Source organism: Erinaceus europaeus, chromosome 10 (genome assembly GCF_950295315.1).
Source record: "Erinaceus europaeus chromosome 10, mEriEur2.1, whole genome shotgun sequence".
Lineage (NCBI taxonomy): Eukaryota > Metazoa > Chordata > Mammalia > Eulipotyphla > Erinaceidae > Erinaceus > Erinaceus europaeus.
In genome coordinates, this window is record NC_080171.1 from 84,917,421 (window position 1) to 84,935,757 (window position 18,337).

Sequence of the window (18,337 nt, forward strand, 5' to 3'; positions counted from 1 at the left end):
TAGTTTTTGTTGTTGTTTGTTGTGTGTGTGTGTGTGTGTGTGTGTGTATGACACAGCAAATCCTAACAATGGGATTTTCAATGTTAACCCAATTGCCAAATAATTTGATTATAGCAATAACTATCTATTGCCTTCTTAAAGCCTAAGATAGCAAGAACCTCCTGCTTCCTCTATAGAGCCTATATTTCCCCCAGTCCTGGGGGAAAGTGGGGCTCACTTTCCCGAATGCCTCTCTCAGTTCATAACAAATGATATTGCATCTCCTGATCCCAACCTAATCAATGAGATGAGTACCACCTTGTCATGCTTCACTTCAGACTGTGTCCGGAGACATCAGGTGTGAACTGTCAATCCTTCAGGCTCATTTCTGATACATTTTTTTTAAATGTCTCTAGTTCAAAATCTCCACTGTAATTAGCCAGAAATGCCAGAGAGGTCTGCTAAATTAAAGGAATTATTTATAGGTCTGGGTCTACAGCATTTCCTACCTGTAGCAAACTATATCATATGTTTTATCTCTCAAGCTACAGAAGGCTGTCGCTAGAGAGTTCTCATACTACCTCTTTCCTCTACCCATTCCCTTTACTTACTAGCTTAGCGATTTTTCCACTCATTAAGAGTTTCTCCAATGACATGGTTTCTAGGCCCTTCTACTCTAATTTTGAAGTGTTAGCTAGAACCCACCCCCATGCAAATCCTTTAAGTTATTTCTTTGGCTTATTCCTATGTTAAACATTGACAGTAAAGAAATGAAGACAATATGGTCACTGTCTCTGAGGTATTCAGTCTACAAAATAAATGTATCAGTAAACACAGAAAACAGAGACAAATTAAGAAAGTTTAAAGTAGTTTTCCATGCACAGGACAGGAAATAAGACATATAAGGAACATAGGACTCTTAACACATTAACTATTTGTGGTGTTCTATTTCATTAAAAAGGTTGTCAACTTTTACTGCCAAGGAGTGTTCCCCATATGAATAGTAAAGAAAACGCAATAACAACCACAATGCTAACAATCACAATGCTAACTGTAGTCTTTATTTTGCTTGTCTCCTTTGCTCTTTTAAATCAGGGATGTCTGAGTGCTCAGAAGTTTTGTTTAATTAGTCCCTTTTAAGTGTGAAGTGATGCAGCTAAGACTTAGTGAACAGGATTTTAGCTTAACACAAGGTGGACTGACCTGCTGGATTCCTGTTACAAGGAACCTCATCTTTGCAGCAAACACTTGGTTTGTCTTTGCTTCTGACTGCACTTATGAGATTATTAAGCTCTAAAATGCTGGACTCTGAGGACAGGGTGTGAATGCTTCATAATAATGAGCTATGCTTCCATGTCTTTGGTGGAGAACTGTGACGTTGCTTCTTCAAGGCTTCTTTAGAGGGGGCAATAAACTGAATTATTTTAGGATCAGACTCTACTATTGTTTTCAGAACAGAACCCATGTTTTACTGTGCACTTTAGAACATACAAAGGAAGGTTTTACTCGTATACCCAAACTCCAAAAAGACAAAAACTGTTAGCTTGAAAGAGAGCTCTTATATCACGTAGGAAAACAGACTAGACAGAGAAGCAGAATTGATTTCAAACTCAGAGCTGTTGAACCCAGAGCCCTTGATAATTCTTAACACTCCATTATTTCACCCATGACATTTATTTTGTATATTATTTGACTATTTGCAAAGATTTAGCCTCATAAATCTACCTCATTTATTTTTCACAGCAACCATATGGGGTTGCTATGAGTGTTCGTCCCTACTTTACAACCAAGGTTTATAGTTTTATACTCTTCATGCTTAGAAGAAATGGGGAAACTTCATAAACTAGAAAGATGAAATTGTGTATGCATGTGTGTGCATGTGTGTATTTAATCAACACATGTTCCCTTTCCATTTCAAGTTCTAGGAAACACGGTAAAGCAAAATTAAAATACACTCAACCCTTGTTTCCCTTGATTTCAGGACAATGAAAATTTCCATTCATAAACATGCTCCCAATGTCTTTTAAAATCTAAAATGTTAAAGTAAAATTTATACTGTTTTCAATATAATGCATATCATATAATAAAAAAATAATTACATGGTTTGTAAAAATGCTAAATATGCAAACCAAAGTTTGACTCTCATCAGCTAACTACAATTTGTGTTTACTAGTAATTTATAATTGACTGAATTTCTTTTAGTTTTTTAGTGAAATTGGGGCATCTTGCACATTCAGTTTTCCTGATTCCAGGACAACTTTTTCCTTAAGGTAGAGAAACAGAGGCAAGAGGAGAGGTATACAGTGCTGGAGCTTCTCTTGGTGTTTTGGCCCCCTTCTGAGCTGCTGGCCCTTGAATCTGGATTGCATGCATGGGGAGTCACATGTCTTGCTTAGTGAGCTATATTCTGACATCTAAAGGTTCCAAAATATGTCATTTAGTTATGCTAGTAATCATATAGTGTAGACAGTGCTTTCACACTATAGATGTGAAAACTGAGGCGTAGAAATGATCATAATTTATGACCATACCAACTAAAATATATCTGGTGTCAGATCTCAGAAATTGAACAGGGTTGCACCTGGTTAGTTCTAGGAAGGGAGAAATGATCATGAGTTTCACAACCAATGAGTGGCAAAGCTAAGTGACACAGAAGTCAGGTATTCCAGATGAAATATAGCAACCCCAAACTCTTGGAATTTTTCATAAGGAATAGCTGTACATTTTTTCCTCGTATTTTCCTGCAAGTATTTGTCAAAGTATCAAGAATTGTAGTTCAGAAAAAATCATTTTTTTTCTCCTGCCACCAGGGTTATCACTGGGGTTCAGTGACTGCATGATGAATCTACTGCTCCTGGAAGCCTGTGATTGATGATGATGATGGTAATTAGGATAGCAACAGTAGAGAGAAATAGGACATGAGAATGGAAAAGAGAGGAAGGGAGAGACCTGCAGATCCCACCACTACTTCTGAATCACCCTGCTGGTGGTGGATTGAAACTTGAACTTGGTTTGTCGGACATGGTGACTTGTATGCAAGGCATCTGGTTACACCATTCACTGGTTCCAGAAAAGCATTATTTATTTATTTTTTTAAAAATTGCTTTTGTAGATGGTGCACACAATAAAAATGGAATTTCATTCATTTTGTCAATTCAAGCAGTAGTCACTTTAACACATGAAATTGATGTGACTGCTTTGTAGGTGTGATGTTGATACCTGTGTGTCTCAGGTTTTGCTGAAATACCAGAAGCAATGTATTCCAACTGCAGCAATGATAAACAGTCTACATTGCAACTATTAAATATATCAAGTGAAGTACTATTAGTTCCATTCTACATCAGGATTCCAATAAATCACCAGGTGACTGATAGATCCTATACCTGAGTGGCACTAGCTCTTGAGTTAGAATGGACTATGAAGAAACACAAAAAAATTACAAAAGAGTTTAACCTTGTAGTTGGATAGAATTCACAGCATCATGTAACTTTGATAGATGGAATGTAAACCATATTCCCGTCCAACTAGCCTGTCCAGAAAGGAAAGTGATCTGCCTAAAGTTCCATAGTAAAAACCATAACAAAAATAGAGATAAACTGAATCCCTACCTTGTATGTAGTCTTTGAGTAATAACACTGAATACAGCAAAAGTCATGGACACTGCCTTCAAGGTCAAACAGAAAACTTGTAAGAAACCACAACTTAAATACATACCAAAAGATTATATTAATATAGATTAGTGGTAATAGCTAAGACATACTCAGTAGGATATTTAATATTAATAATAACTCCACAAAGTGGTCAAGTCTTTGCTTTAAAGATGTGAAAGGAGTAAAAACTGTACAGTCTGAACAATTACCCAAAGTTAGTTAAGTAACTAATGGAAATAGTACTATGAGTACAACAGAGGCTTTGAATAATTATGCTCACATTATTGTAAAGGATAAATATAATGCCTGGGCTAAGTTTTCACGAAAAACTTAGAAGAAATGAAACAACTTTATAAATGTGAAGGATGAAATTGTGTATGCAAGTGTGTGCATGTATGTATTTAATTAACACAAGTTTCCTTTCTATTTGAAGTTCTATAAAACATAGTAGAGCAAAATTAGAATAAACCAATTCCCTCTGCTTCTCTTTATTCCAAGACAATGAAAATTTCCATTCATAAAAACAACCCCAATGTCTTTAAAGATCTAAAGTGTTAAAGTAAAATTTAAATTGTTTTCAATATAATTCAAGAGAAACTATAATAGAGACTGAGTAAGAAGCTGCACTGAATTCTTGCCTTTAGGTTCATGGTTAGTCAAAAATTTGTCTGCTTTATATCTTAATTCTTTTTAAGCCACAAGATTCCAGATGCTACCATGATGCCAACCCGACTTCCTTGTGCAGAGGGCCCTACCATGTGTCTTGGAGGCTTGCCCCCCATCCCCTGCCCCATTAGGAAAAGAGAGAGAGAGAGAGGATGGGAGCATGGATTGACCTGCCGATGCCCGTGTTCAGCAGGCAAGCAATTACAGAAGCCAGCCAGACCTTCTGCACCCCACAGTGATCCTGGGTCCATACTCCCAGAGGGATAAAGAATAGGAAAGCTATCAGGGGATGGGATGGGATGGGATGGGATGGGATGGGATGGGATGGGATGGGATGGGATGGGATGGGATGGGATGGGATGGGATGGGATGGGATACAGAGTTCTCGTGGTGGGCATTGTGTGGAAAAGTACCCCTCATATCCTATAGTTTTATTAATATTTCCATTTTATAAAAAGGAGTATTGATACTTAAAGTTAAAAAGACATACTAAACTGTGAAAATGTAAAACAGTAAAATAAGCATGGAAGTATAAAAGAAAATATAAAGTAAAAATATTTAAATATATGTACAATGAAAAGATTACCATATTAAAATTACAAATGTATTATTATCCAGAAGAATAAAGAATTTAAAATAGTATTTACAGATAAGGAGGACCTGAACTATTTTTTTTTTCTTCCAGGGTCATCGCTGGGACTTGGTGAACGCACTATGAATCCACTACTCTTGGGAGCCTTCTTTTCAATTTTATTATAGGACAGAGAGAAATTGAGAAAGGAAGGGGAGATAGGAAAGGAGAGAGAAAAACACCTGGGGGATGGGGAAGAAGGAAGCCTGGGGCTAAAATCCTGATTCTTGCCAGAGTCCTCGTGCTTAGTACTATGTGTGTTTAACTGGGTGAATCACCATCGGTCACCCAGAAGGAACATTTTTAAACTATCAACTTGTATAATCATAGTAGAAGTTTTTTGTTTGTTTGTTTGTTTTTACAATTCTCAAGCTATGCTGATAAAAATTGAAAGAAACATATAATTGTCATGTCAAGTTTGAGTTTGAACCCATCATCAACAGTACATTGAAGGAAACTTCAGTGCTGTGCTATCTTTCCCACTTTCCTCTGTCTTTTTCTGTCTGAAGAAAATTGGATCAGAGCTGCAAAGCACTGAAAATGACAAAAAACAAACAAAACTATTGTTTTATATACTCACCAGGAAATTATTGATATTCATGAAATTCTTACAAAACTATTAATTGATTTTTATTCTACTATTTTATACCTTAGAAGTCCCTGTTCATGTTGAAAATATGGATTTCATAATTTGGTGATTAAACTGATACTACCAGTATGTTATTTTAAGATAAAAAATATGTCATGATTTTGAAACTACTTTTGACCTATTTTAGGGTGAATCACATTTAATTCGGTACTCTTTTAAGTGCATTCTGCAAAGAGGATGTAAGGACTATGAGGAGAGTCAAGGAAAGAATGCGGTTCCAAAAATATTTTAGAAATGCTGACCTAAATAATTCATAGGACTGCATCACTTTTGTAATGTATGTACTTCTGTGCCTTAATAATCTCGAAATCGTTGAGGGCAACCAAAATATTGTCCCAATTGTATTTGAATCCTGTGACTATTGTCAACTGCAACTATAAATACAATAGCTTACAATAAATGAAATTTAATCTTTTATGATTCTGGGTACAAGAAGTCCAAAATCAGTGATTTAGCAGAACTCCCTTCCTATGGAAGATCAAAAGAATAATCTGTGCTTTGCTTCTTCCAGCTTCTAGTGACTGTCTGGCATGGCTATGTATGTGGCTATATCACTCCAACTTTACTTCCACAGTGATCTTTAAAAACAGAAAATTCTACCTAATTCTAGAGGGAGAAAAAAATACAATTTTCAGGAAGTAGGAAATTAGATTGCAATCAGCATTCTGCGGTTAACATTAAAAAACACAGAAGCTATTGCACCAAAGTAAAAGACTCTGGGGTGGAGGGGGGGTTTGTTCAGGTCTTGAACATGCTGGCAGAGGAGAACTTGGGGGTGGGAGGGAATATGCTGGTATGAGGAAAACTGAGAAATGTTACACAAGTACAAACTACTGTATTTTATTGTTGAGTGTAAACCATTAATCCAATAAAGAAAAAAATAGAAAAGAAAAGGCACAGAAAAAAGTGCTGGTGAGTATGTGGAGACTTTGATACTGCTGATAGGAATGCAAATTAGTGCAACCTTTGTGGAAAACAGTCTGAAGATTCCTGAAAACATTAAAAAGCAACCTTCCATAAGACCCAGCAATTTCTCTCCACGGCATCTATCTAAAGAACAAAAGAAAAACAAAATAATAAACAAACAAACATGGCAGTTTGTATGCTATTTGCAATCACCAACATTTGGAAACAACTCAACAACAGGTAAATGGTTAGATGAATTATGTCTGCAGAATAAAGATGGCTGCATGAAGATATCATCTAACTTGGCGTTACTTAAAAAAATCTCTTGAGATCTTGGCATTTCTAAATGGAAGCAGGATTTCCAAGCCAGTAGGAAAGAAGGGGACAATGGAGAGGACAAAGAGAAAACACAGTGGAATATCATAACCAATTTATAAATTGGCAAAAGGGTGCTGAAAAGAACAAAGGAGAGCTGAGCACTGAGTTGCAACCCAAATCCATTCACCTGGCCATAGGTGGCTTATTTGGGAAATAGGAGAAGCCAGAGAAAAAGAGGACCCCAGTGGAGTGAAACTCTTCAAGCAAAATTCCAAGGCTGAAGCTTTTGTCATAAAACAGGTGTGATCCATGTGCTCTTACCTGACTGGATCGGAGCAAGCTGATAGACTGATAAGTCAGCCCACTGAAACAATCGGGCATAGCTCCATCAAACCAACACTCTCCCCAGCTGTGAGCATGCTCTGTTAATTTGTTAATTTCTTCCCTGGTTCTCTGTGTATACTCTCTCTGTTGGCTACCTTTGGCTGCCTTTCCCTAACCCCACCATTTAGTTCAGCTTTTGATTCATTATTATTGCTGTTTCATGTTATTATTATTTTGTTTTGTTTTTTAGATGAGGTTGTTTTGTTTGGTTGTATTTTTGGGCTTTGCATTTCTTCGGTTTTTCTTCTTTCTTTCTTTCTTTCTTTCTTTCTTTCTTTCTTTCCTTCTTTCTTTCCTTCTTCTTCTTCTTCTTCTTCTTCTTCTTCTTCTTCTTCTTCTTCTTCTTCTTCTTCTTCTTCTTCTTCTTTTCTTTCTTTCTTTTTTTTTTTTTGTAGCTGCTTCATCTATTCCCCACTTCAGTTTGGATCTGAACTATAGACAGTCTCAAACAATTTGTCTGGCTGATTGGTATGCCCTCTGGAAAAAAATCAAGCAAAGCTTCATCAAACCAATACTTTACCCAACTGTGAGCATATATATGTTCTGTTAATTCCTTCCCTGGCTTCAGTGTATACTCCTTTAGTTGTCTGCAAATGTTACAAATATTGCCTTTTTTTCTTCCCGTTTTGTTTCTATGTTGTTGTTATTATTATTTGTTGTTTGTTCATTTTGTTCTGGGGAGGTTTTGTTTATTTGATTTGATTTTAAGGCTTTTTCTTTGGCTGTGTTTGTTTGTTTGTTTGTTTTTCCCTGTTTCAGACATCTGTTTCTCACTTCAATTTGAGTCAGAACTATAGGCAGCCCCAAGCAGTTTGTCAAGCTGATAAGTGTGTTCACTGAAACTCTCAGGCAAAGCTTCATCAAATCAAAACACTCCCCAGTGTGAACATATATACATTTTCTGTCACTCTGCTGATTCCTTCCCTGGATTTCTATGTATAAAACTCCTATTGACTGCAGTTAGCTGCCTTTTACTTCTGTTTTGTTCAGTTTTGATTTTGTTGTTATTGCTGTATTTTGTTGGTGTTTGTGTTTTGGCTTTTTTAAAGGAGTTTTGTTTGTTGTTGCCTTTATTGTTGTTGTTTTGTAGTTGTTCCAGTCTTTAATTTTAACATTTGAGACACTTCCTCTCATCTTCCAAAGGCAGTGGCATCACATTAGAACAAGAGCTCCAGCTACACTGGAGAACAAGAGCTTCAGCCACACAAGGTGATTGGCTTCAGGAGCACAAGGTGATTGGCTTCAGGAGTCTAGGAACCAGTAGACCAATGATCACCCCACTCTAAACCTAAACACTAAACAGCAACAGCCAGGCCACAAGTATAAAAGAGACCACATGTAATGGTTAAAAACAAACAAACAAAAAACTGCAGTGGTGAAACAAGACAGGACCCAGAAAAAATATCCCAATGAGCTAAAAACAACTAAGAATAAGGACAGTATCCAAACATAAATTGACACATTAGTTACAGGAGTAAAGGAAGCTATTGAGGAAAATACTATCATAAGTGGGGAAAGAGCAAATGAGACCCTGAAGAAAACAAACTATATCAAGATAGTTAGAGAACTAGAAGCTGAAATAGCCAAGATAAGAGGCCAGCTAGTAGAACAAGGCAATACTGTAAATGAACATGGTAAAAAAAAAATAATAGCTAAACTAAGAAATGAAGATTCAAGAAGGGAGAACAGAATAACAGTTGATGCAGATAACAGAGTTAACCAAATCAAAGATGAATTAGAGAAAACTAAGAAAGAAGTGAGAGGGGGCCAGGCAGTGGCACACCTGGTTAATTGCTTACATTATAACACACAAGGTCCCAGTTTCAAGCCCCTGGTCCCCACCTGCAGGGGGAAAGCTTCACAAGTGGTGAGGGAAGGCTGCAGGTGTCTCTCTATCTCTCTCCCTCTCTATCTCCTCCTCATCTCTCAAGTTCTCTCCGCCTCTATCCAATAACAAATAAAACATTAAAAAAGAAAGAAGTAAGAAAGCTAAGAAAGAGATGAAGAGACACTGAAAACAACAACAGAGACATATAGGATTACCTCAAAAGAAGTAATATATGAATTATTGGCTCACCAGAGGAAGAAAGAGAAGAAGAGGGAAGAAAGTACACAAGAGGAGATGATAGAAGGAAACTTCCCCGCCCTAAATAACAGGAAAGACAGCAAGGTTCAAGAAGTCCAGGGAGTTCCAAACAGAATCCATCCAGACCTAAAGAAATCAAGACATTAGCACAGTTATATACAAGATACTGGATACTGTACAGCAAACCATAACAAAAGAACTTTTCAAAGTTAACCCAATTAACAAATAATGTGATGATAACATTAACTATCGATTGTCTTTTTGAACCTTAAGACAGCAGGAACCTCACATCTCCACTATAGAGCCTCTACTCCCCCCAGTCCTGGAACCCTTGGATAGGGCCCACTTTCCCGTATGCATCTCCCAATCCAAACCAAATAATATTGCATCCACCGATCACAACCTAACCAACGCAACGATTGCCACCTCAACATGCTTCACCTCAGACTGTGTCCAGAGACTTCACTTGTGGAATGACAACCTTTCAGCTTCATTACTCAGGTGAGACCTTTCCTTTTATAGTACACTCTAATTTCATCTCAGGTAGTTCACTTTCTAACAAAGTCCCATAACCTAGATATACACCATTTTCTTTGAGAGAGAGCTTGGGTGCACACATATCCATAAACTACTGCAAAATATATACCTGAAAGCAGAAGTACACTAGAGTTTGCAGTGAGTACCTCCCTAACACTTCCTCTCCACTATTCCAAGCTTGGGATCCATGATTGCTCAAAAATTGTTTGGCTTCATATGTTAACTCTCTTTTCAATCACCAGGTTCCAGATGCCACCAGGATGCTGGCCAGGCTTCCCTGGATTGAAGACCCCCCCAATGTGTCCTGGAGCTCAGCTTCCCCAGAGACACACCTTACTAGGGAAAGAGAGAGGCAGACTGGGAGTATGGACCGACCAGTCAACGCCCATGTTCAGCGGGGAAGCAATTACAGAAGCCAGACCTCCTACCTTCTGCAACCCTCAAGGACCCTGGGTCCATGCTCCCAGAGGGCTAGAGAATGGGAAAGCTATCATGGGAGGGGATGGGTTATGGAGATTGGGTGGTGGGAATTGTGTGGAGTTGTACCCCTCTTACCTTATGTTTTTGTTCATTAATCCTTTCTTAAATAAAAAATAAAAAAAGAAATCAAGACATATCTTAGTTAAAGTGAAAAGTAATAAGGAGAAAGAAAGGATGCTTGAGGCTGCAAGAGAAAAACAAAAAGTAGCATACAGAGGGAAACCCATAATATTATCAGCAAACTTTTCTATACAGACTCTAAAAGCCAGAAGCGAGTGGCAAAATAGATAGATCAAGCACTCAATGAGAAAAATTTTCAGCCAAGAATAGTGTATCTTGCCAGACTGTCATGCAGACTATATGGAGGGATAAAGCCATTTTAAGAAAAGCAACAATTAAGTGAATCACCTATTACCAAATCTGCTCTACAAGTTCTAAAAGGTCTCATTTAGAAAATAACAACATCACCAAAATTATGTCATATGCCAGAACACTCATAAATATTAGAATAATGGCATTAAAATATCTTTAATTGGATCAGGTGGTGGTATACCTAGTTACAAGCACACATTACAATGCACAAGAACCCAGATTCAAGCCCCTGGTCCCTACCTGCAGGTGGAAGCTTGAAAAGTGGTGAACCAGGGCTGTAGGTGTCTTTCTATGTCTCCTGCCCTCTCTATCACTCCAACTCCTATCAGCTTATCTTATCTCTATCCAATAGTAAATAAATAAATACTTAAAAATTTTTCTAAAATGTCTTAAATCAATAATATCTATACATATCAAAATCCTGATTTAGTCTATAATAGGCACAGTATAGGGAGATGGATAAGAAAACACAACCCCTCACCCAGCTCCCCACCTTCAGGGGAGTCGCTTCACAGGGGGTGAAGCAGGTCTGCAGGTGTCTATCTTTCTCTCCCCCTCTCTATCTTCCCCTCCTCTCTCCATTTCTCTCTGTCCTATCTAACAATGACAACATCATCAACAATAATAATTACAACAATAAAAAAACAAGGGAAAGAAAACACAACCCAACTATATATTTTCTGGAGGAATCCCACCTAACTCTGCAAGACAAACACTGACTCAAAGTGAAAGGATAGAAAACTATCATACAAGTTAATGAACTACAGATAAAGGACAAGAACAGCTATTCTCATATGTGACACAATAGACTTTAAGGTAAAGGAATAAATGATAGGGATGGACATTAAGTAATGCTTAAAGGATCAATCAAGCAAGAGGATGTAACAATTATTAACATTTATGTACTTATTGAGGGACCATTTAAGTATTTAAAACATCTAGAGAGAGCTAAAAAAATATTTCAATAACAACACAGTAATAGTAAGAGACTTCAACACCACACTCTCTCATATAGATAGTTTTTCTAGGCAGAAAGTCAAAAGAGAAAAAGAGAATTAAATGAAGAGATACTAGAACAATTGGCCATTTTCAGAATCTTTCATCCAAACAAACTGAAAATTACTTTTTTTTTTTTGCATCCAGGGTTATTGATCAGGCTCAGTACCTGCACTACAAATCCATATGCTCATAGAGGGCATTTTTTCCCCATTTTTGTTGCCCTTGTTGTTATAGCATTTGTTGTCATTGTTATTGTTGCCATTGATGTTGTTGGATAGGACAGAGAGAAATTGAAAGAGGAGAGGAGACATAGAGGGGGAGAGAAAGATAAACACCTGCAGACCTGCTTTGTTACTTGTGAAGCAACCCCCTCTGCAGGTGGGGAGCTGGGGGCTGCCAGTCCTTGTGCTTTGCAGCATGTGAACTTAACTCACTACGCTACTGCCCAACTCCCAGGAAAATACATTCTTTTCAAGTTCACAGGAGACATTCTCAAAGTTAGGCCACATGCTAGGCTACAAACACAGTGACAACAAATTCAGGAGCACTGAAATCATACCAAGTATTTTTTCAGACACAGAAGACTTAAACTAACACCGAACAATAACAGAAATTAGTAAAAGCCCTAAGTAAAAGACTCAACTACTGGGTCAAAGTTCAAATCAAAGAAGCTATTAAAATATTCATAAAATTCAATGAAAATGAGGACAAACATTATCAAAATATGTGGGAAACAGTTAACACAGTATTAAGAGGGAAATATATAGCCATTCAAACACACATTACAAAACAAGAAAAAACTCAAGTAAACAACCTTGATATCTAAAAGATTGAGAAGAGGAGAATCCAAGGAACCCTAAAGCAAAAAGAAGGATGTAAATAGTTAAAAACTAGGGCAGAAATAAGTAACACTGAAAATAAAAGAACCATATGAGAGATCAATGAAGCAAAATGTTGCTTCTTCGAAAGGGTAAACAAAATTGACAAGTCCTTGAATAAATTCACTAAAACTGGGGAGAAGACTCAAATAAATAAAATTGTAAATGAAAAAGGAGATATCACAACAGACACTATGGAAATCCAAAGTATCATTTGAAGCTTCGATGAACAGCTATATACCAGCAAGCTATAGAACCTGGAAGAAATGGAAAAGTTCCTAGAAACATATAATCTTCCAAAAGTGAACCAAGAGGAATTAAAAAATATAAACTGACCAATGACAGGAAAATAAATCGAAACAGTTTTCAATAACCTTCCAAACAATAAAATTCTAGGACCAGATGGTTTTACATATGAATTTTATGAATCCTTCAAAGAAGAGTTAATACATCTACTTTTAAAGCTCTTCCAAAAGACTGAAGACAGAGGTATACTCCCTTCCACCTTTGTCAAACCAACATCACCCTGATTCCAAAAGAAGATAGGGGCAACACAAAAAAGTAAACTATAGACCGATATCTCTAATGAACACAGATGTGAAAATACTAAACAAAATCCTAGACAGTCAGATACAACAGTATATTAAAAAGTGTGTGCATCGGGAGTCAGGCGGTAGCACAGCGGGTTAAATGCTGGTGGTGAGAAGTGCAAGGACAGGCATAAGGATACTGGTTTGGGACCCCAGCTCCCCACCTGCAAGGGAGTCACTTCACAAGCGGTGAAGTAGGTTTGCATCTGTCTATCTTTCTCTCCTGTGCTCTGTCTTCCTGTCCTCTCTCCATTTCTCTCTGCCTATCCAACAACAATGACATCAATAACAACACTAATAACTACAACAATAAAACAAGGGCAAAAAAAGGGAATAAATAAATATTAAAAAAATATTTAATAAAAAAATGTGTGCATTATGACCAAGTGGGGTTTATCCTAGGGAGGCAAATCTGGTTCAACATATATAAATAAAAGCAAGACCAAAAATTATGATTATCTCAATAAATGCAAAGAAAGACTTTGACAAAATCCAACACCCATTATGATAAAAAGAATCTACAAAAAATGGGAATAGATAGAATCCTCAAAACAGTGGAGTCTATTTACAGCAACCTACAACCTATATTATACACAATGGTGAGAAACTGAAAGCATTCCCCCTCAGGTCAGGTATTAGACAGGACAGTCCAGTATCACCATTATTATTCAACACGGTATTGGAAATTCTTGCCATAGCAATCAGGCAAGAGCAAGGAATTAAAGATATATAAATTAGAAGATGTCAAATTCTCACAAATTGTAAATGATTTGATAGTATACATAGAAAAACCTAAAGAATCCAGGAGAAAGCTTGTGGAAATTATTAGGTAATAATGTAAGGAGTCAGGCTTTAAAATTAACGTGCAAAATTAGTGGCATTCCTTTATGCAAACATTAAGTTAGAAGAAGATATCCAGAAATAAGTCCTATTAACTAGAGCAGCAAAATCAATAAATTATCTAGTAATAAGCCTAACAAAAGAAGTGAAAGACTTGTATACTGAAAACTATGAATCATTATTCAGTGAAATCAAAAACAGAGAGAGAGAGAAATAGAAAGATATTCCATGCCAATGGAATGGAAGAATTAAGTTTTTCTAAACGCATATTCTCCCCAGAGCCACATAAAAATTTAATGTAATCCCCATTAAGTTTCCACCTATTATTTTTTAGAAAAATAGAAAAAGCTACAAATATTTATAAGGAACTAGAGAAATCTTGAGGGGAAAAAAAGGAACTCTAGGCATCACACTCCCAGGTCAAACTATATGATAGGGCTGTTGTAATTAAAACTGCCTGGTACTAGAACAAAAATAGACACACTGATCAGTGAAACATTATTTAGAGCCAAGAAATAATCCCTCATACTTACAGATTAGGAGGCCTGAACTATTAAATGTAAAAAGGAGAGTCTATTCAACAAATGCTGTTGGGAAAATTGGGTTGAAATGTGCAGAAGAATGAAAGTGAACAATTACGTTTCACCAGAAGCAAAGGTAAAGTCCAAGTTGATCAAGGACTTAAAAGTTAGACCAGAAATTTTCAGGTACTTAAAGGAAAATATTGGAGGAACTCTTTTCCATCATAGGCAAATTTAATTGATATAAATCCAATTGCAAGGAAGACAAACCCAAAAATAAACCAATGAGACTACATCAAATCGAAAAACTTCTGCACAGCAAAAGAAACCATCACCCAAACAAAGACGTCCCTTAAAGAATAGTAGTTTTTGCTTTGTTTTGTTTTTATTTTCTTTAGCAGAGCATTGATCAGTTCTAACTTATGGTGATGCTGGGGATTGAACCTAGGACTTTGGAGCACCAGGCATTAGAGATTCTGCATAACCATTATGCTAACTACCCTTGAGACAAAATGCTAATAACCAAAATAAATAAAGAGCTCACCAAACTCATCAACAACAATACAAATGACCCTGTCATAAAATGGGGAGAGGATATGAACAAAATATTCACCAAAGAAGAAATCCTGGGAGTCAGGCAGTAGTGCAGCGGGTTAAGCACATGTGGTGCAAAGCACAAGGACCCACCTTTACCAGCGGGGGTCCCCACCTGCAGGGGAGTAGTTTCACAGATGGTGAAGCAGGTCTGCAGATGTCTATCTTTCTCTCCCTTCTCTGTCTTCCCCTCCTCTCTCCATTTCTCTCTGTTCTATCTAACAATGATGACATCAATAACTGCAACAATGTTGTTTTCACTGGGATGGCTTCATGGGTGGGTAACAGACGACCCGGGACTCATGGCTGGGTTGTACGCAGTATCTCTTTATTCATGCAGGATGCAGCACAATCTATACCAAGCTGAGCTAAACTACAAACTACAAACAATCGCGTCCTTGTAAATATACTAGCCCAGTAGGATGGGAACAGGATGCGATGCAGAGAGGGTGGAGAGAAAAGTGACTGGTGAAAATCAGGGTATGACAAGGAGAGGGGGCAGAGCAGGCAAGAATTCTACCACTGAACCACCAATGCCCTGGAGGGTGGGTGGTGCTTGTTAATAGTGCTTATGTAAATAGAATACAGTGGTTATGTAAATAGAATGCAGTGTTAAGCGGGGGGGGGGGGGATTTAAACCAAATGAAACAGAAAAGGTTTTTAGAAGTAGAATTAGAAGCATACCAAAAATTCCCCCTTTCTTTTTAACTAGTGGCCATAGTATCAGGATTGTGGGGTGAACAGAAACCTATATCATACAGGCATTTTCAAAAGAACTGGCATAATACATGGAAAACATAATAGGCGAGCAGCAATAACCAGTGTGATGCCAAGGGGAACGTTTCTTGCCTCAAAGGGCAAGACCTAGCAGGCAAAAGGACATTTCTTGCCTCTGGGAGTGCTTCATGCCTCTGGGAGCATCTCTTGCCTCAAAGGGCGTTTCCTGCCTCTGTGGGCATAACCTAATAAGGAGGGAGAGTTTTCTGTCTCTGGGAACAGAGCCTGCAGGCGAGGGGACATGGTCTATAAAGTCTCAAGGCAATTGGCTGAAGTTAGTCTTTGAGAAACACAGCAGTGTGTACCAGTAAGTCCGATGGAAGTGTCAGTCCAAAGTAGATGACCATGGAAGAAAATTCCAGGGGATGAAACGCTGCACGTCTGTCTCAATGGGAAATGTTGGCCACTGGAATTCAGCTTTTCTGTAGAAAGTGAGCTTTGGAGTCTGTGAATCTGTTTCTTCAGGTCGTGTCAGGTCACATCATTGGTTTCCAGGGGGGTGTTGTAGTCATTCCATCTTGTGGGCAATGTCAGAGAACAGAGGTCCAAATGGATTTCCGGGAATTCCATTTGAGTAGATGATTTTTCATGTGAAGACTTGACAGCTGAAATTCACTTACTTGTCAAACAAAACTTGTAGCAGAATAGAAGTTTACTATAATTGATAACTCCATTATAATTGGAAGTCCTTTCTAGTATGATTTTAAGGTTTGTTTAAACAGTTTAAACTCAATAAAATGTGGAAAGGTAAACAGAAGAATCATGGTTAAAAGCCTCAGGCATGATAATAATTAACATAATCATTCCACTCTGCCCACCCATAACTCATACAGTTTTCAGGATTAAACATTTCAGATTTATGCCAAGACATAAAAAAATAAATCAAAGGAGGAAAAAACATTTTTTGGATTGTTTCTGGATGTCTCTAGAAATCATGGCTGCGTCCAGCATTTTTTTTTTAAGTCAATGTCAAACAAAAATTCAGTCATTCAAATCACTCTCTTATGAAACAGATCTCACCATGTAGCATCAAATGTCCCCGGAGGGCGTCCTAGTCCAAAAAGCTCTTCAAAATTCCATTTAGGGTGCTTCTGACTGTTCCTGCTGTATTGCTTCAGGCATCTACTTTTAAAAGTGTCTTCTCATCGAAGAAAGAATCCAATCAGGAGAGTAGAACTAACCACGTGTCTCCATTCTTGGGGACTGCCAGGGTACTGGAGAACGCTCCTCAAATTAAGAGTAGTCCTTCTCCATGGGAAACATGCGAGAAGAAGTCCAGAAAGTCCCAGTGGAAATCCCCATGCATATCCCAAGGTCTACGATCACGGTCATAAAGAACCAAATTGTGGCCGGGAGCAAAATGTAGTCCTTTTCCTCAGGAAACATGGGTGAGGGAATCCAGAAAGTCCAAGGAGAAATCTCTGTGCATCTCCCAAGCTCTATGATTAGGGTCACAAGAAACCAAAGTTCCCAGTCAGGGAAACAAAGTGTGGCCCAAAGCAAAATGTTCCAGAGACAGAGTAACTGTCTTATGATGAAACAGTAGAGGCTTTGGCAAACCTCTTCGTAAGTAGAAGAGAAGACCATAGTGCATAGGTAGGCAAAGTCTTCACTTATCTGGGAGTTGCGCAGGTCTGGTCCCACGTTGTAGGCGCCATATGTTGTTTTCACTGGGCTGGCTTCACGGGTGGGTAACAGACGACCCGGGACTCATGGCTGGGTTGTACGCAGTATCTCTTTATTCATGCAGGATGCAGCACAATCTATACCAAGCTGAGCTAAACTAAAAACTACAAACAATCGCGTCCTTATAAATATACTAGCCCAGTAGGATGGGAACAGGATGTGATGCAGAGAGGGTGGAGAGAAAAGTGACTGGTGAAAATCAGGGTATGACAAGGAGAGGGGGCAGAGCAGGCAAGAATTCTACCACTGAACCACCAATGCCATGGAGGGTGGGTGGTGCTTGTTAATAGTGCTTATGTAAATAGAATACAGTGGTTATGTAAATAGAATGCAGTGTTAAGCGGGGGGGGGGGGGATTTAAACCAAATGAAACAGAAAAGATTTTTAGAAGTAGAATTAGAAGCATACCAACACAACAACAATAAAAAACAAGGCAACAAAACGGAAAATAAACTTAAAAAAAAATTTAAAAAGAAGAAATCCCAAAGGCCAACCAACATATGAAAAACTGCTCCACGTCACTGATTGTCAGAGTAATACAAATAAAGATGACAATGAGATACAACTTCATCCCTGTGAGAATGTCATGCATCGGATATAATAGCTACAACAAATGCTGGAGAGGTTATGGAGGCAAAGGAACCCTTCTACTGCTAGTGGAAATGTAAATTGGCCGAATCCATGTGGAGAACAATCTGAAGAACCCTTGTAAGAATAGAAGTGGACCTACCCTAAGACTTTGTAATTTCTCTCCTGGATATATGTTCTAAGGCACCAAACACACTCATTCAAAA